At 46.4% G+C, this 2,957-nt stretch overlaps 1 non-coding gene across 1 annotated transcript; it reads left to right on the top strand.

Annotated features, from left to right (window-relative positions):
• Nucleotides 1–1,430: 1,430 nt before the first annotated feature.
• LOC109765113 (uncharacterized) lies at nucleotides 1,431–2,545 on the top strand. Its single transcript, XR_012187216.1, has 2 exons — nucleotides 1,431–2,005; nucleotides 2,143–2,545. It is a non-coding gene; the product is annotated as an uncharacterized protein (transcript).
• Nucleotides 2,546–2,957: the final 412 nt, after the last annotated feature.

Below are 2,957 nucleotides of genomic sequence, written 5' to 3'. Positions count from 1 at the left end.
ATCAACACACAAATGCATACATTGTTGAGATTGTGCCTGATTGTCGAGCTCGTACATCGGTCGACACGTCAATCTTTGCAGGTAATTTTTTTATTTTCCTCAACTGGATGAGATTTCATTATGGCCTGCCCGATTAATTGTTGGATGGGTGTCTATGATTGATTTCTATGGAGGTGTCTAGTACAGATTTCTATGTTTCCTCCTTTTCTTTTTTCAATTCAAATTCATATAATAAAAGAATAAGGAAACACTACCTCACCCCTATTGATAACCATTTTGGCCACTACCATCAAAACAAACCCTAACCCTTGGCACTCACTATGCTTTATGTAATATGGCTTAAGCAAAGGTAAAATGGGATTCTTTACTACGACTGCATCCAGCTCGAATAATGCGATATCTCACACCGAGTTTAAAGATACTTAACCCTTCCTCCTCTAGAAGTTTTAGATGCTACTCCATCTACATTTTATGATTACATAATTCTAAGTCCTTTAATACCATTCATAATTCTTTCCATGGTTTTGGACATGTTTGCAATCCTAGAAGAATTTTTTAAAAAATCTCTCCTCATCTCTAGGTTAAAATGGTGTTGTTTCGTAAGAAACTTATCTAGTTCATCATGGCATTGACTAGGAGATTTGTTATATCATAGATCACCTTCCTCAAACTTATATAAAGATTTAACTTCAATAACAAGAATAGAAGTTTGAGACATAAGAGTGTCACCCATAGGAGGTAGCATTTTTGACTTCAGGGGCTGGGACGCCCTTTTATCAAAAAGATTTTTTTAGCTTCTTTCGTACATTCATCACTCAAGATGTACATCCCTCTCTTCTTCGATTTAGGGCCTGGTTGTGGTTCTTCTAATTTTCAGTCATCATAACTTTTGGCAATCCCATCAAGAAGAACCTTAGCTTCATTAAGTGTCCTATCCTTGAAACATTTCCTGCATAGCTATCTAGTTGTGTCCTAGATTTAGGGGTTAGAGCATTGTAAAATATACCCCCTCTGTCCTAAAATTAGTGTCTCAACTTTGTATTAACTTTAGTACAAAGTTGTATTAAAGTTGAGACACTTATTTTGAGATGGAGGTAGTATCAAGCAAAGCATGCTCTTTGATATTATGGTATGAGTTTGTTAGCATCCCCTCCCAGTGGAGAAAGAAATAGCTTAAGCATAAAGAGAGGGAGAATGTGCCTTTTCTCATTAAAAGTCTAGCAAGATCTTCAACAGTGTTAGCATGGTCAAAACAACTTTCACTATCCAATCCCTGAAAGTTTAAAGTTTCATAATTTTAATAACTTCAGGTTCCACAGGAAATGATATATGTATATATATATAGGACAACATTATTCTAATCCCAAGATTAGAATAGTTATTTAGATCACGTCAGACCATAGAAGGCGCGTGGTGTTCCTGAGATCCCCGATCGGTGAAAAAAAAGAAAAACTGCCCCACCCCGCCCCTAACCTAACCTCCCCCGATCCCATCTGGCCCCTCCCCCAAACTGCATCGCGCCACCGCCGCCTCCCTCCCCGCCCCGCGCCGCCGCCGGGCCCCGGCCACCTACAACGTCGCGGCCACCCCCCACCAGGAACCCCCCACGCCGCCGTCGTCGCCCCCACCGCCGCCTCCCCCGCCAGGAAGCCAAGCCAGTGCAGCGGCCACCACCTCCACCCGCCGGTGCAGCCACCGGCCCCGGCCACGCGCACCACCGCGCCCCAGCTCCACCGGCCCCCTGACTCCTGGATCCACTGGCACCGGCGCCGTCGCCCCAACCTCCGTCTTCCACTGTCGCCGGCCTCCTCCCCGGACCACCTCGCCGCCGCGCGCCGCCGACTCAGATCGTCGCCGGCCTTCCTCCCCTGCTTCCACCGCGGAGGTGGCCTCCGTTTGCCGTCAACCGCCACCGCGACCTGCCCCAGGGCGCCCCCGCGACCTGCCCATGTCTCCAGGTGCCTCAACACCTTCACAGCGCCTCACTCCCGCGGCATGTCTCCAGGTGCAGCAACATCAGCATTCCTTCTCGCGACTGTTTTCTTTTCTGAATTTTTGCTAGTACGGACACCCACAGAGGAAGAGAAGCACCTCTGAATCTGAAGTTTACATGAAAACTGAAATTCTACCTCTTTGCTATAGGAGCGGTCGTCGGAGTCCTTAATCGCTTGCACTACTTGCTTTTAGCACCTTGTCGATGGATACAAGGCACTGTGTGGTGTGCGATCTCATTTTTGGATGGGGCGCCGTCGCGACCACCATCTGCCCGGAGCTCCGCATCCCGTCCGCCGCCGCGTCTGCCTTGCGTCCTCACGACCTCCGCGGCCAGTCCACCAACGCCCTCCGAGTGTGCCCTGAGCAAGGCGTAGGGTGCGTGCTGAATGCGTTTGTTCATGCACTGGTGTGTGTGCGTGCTGGCCTTTGTGTGAGTGCTGGGTGTGTTGCTTGCGTGCTGTGATGTATGATGTGTAGATTTTTTTTTGAAGTTCATGTTGTGAACCCAACTAAGTTTGAACACAAATGATCAGATCGCTACTGCTTTGTATTTGCTCCTGTAGCAGAAATCTCGCTTCCCTGCTGCTGTTATGACCATGTATTGTTTCAAAATGACTTTTTGTCTGAAGTTCAGTAGTATCTGTTGGTGCAAAAAAGTTGCTTCAGTTTCATGGGTCCTTCAAAAAATGAATGGGAAAAAGGAGTTTTCTTCTCCAAAATGCATCACCTCTCTGAAGTGCTAATTCTTCTTGTGTGCTTCTATCGAGGCTTGTGTTTCATGGAGAGAGAGACATAGAAATTGTGGAAATCGTTAATGTGTCATTTCTGTCTATGTACTTCGGAGACATTTTGTGTGAGAAAAAAAGGTTAACGACACATTCTTTTGAGAGATACAGAGTGCTTTGGGATCCAATGTTTTCTACACAAAATTATGCATTTGTGTGTAGCTGGCAACACATACT

The sequence above is a fragment of the Aegilops tauschii genome, chromosome 6 (assembly GCF_002575655.3).
Source record: "Aegilops tauschii subsp. strangulata cultivar AL8/78 chromosome 6, Aet v6.0, whole genome shotgun sequence".
Taxonomy (NCBI): domain Eukaryota; kingdom Viridiplantae; phylum Streptophyta; class Magnoliopsida; order Poales; family Poaceae; genus Aegilops; species Aegilops tauschii.
Note: the sequence above shows the minus strand (reverse complement) of the source record. Positions and strands in the feature narration are given on the sequence as shown.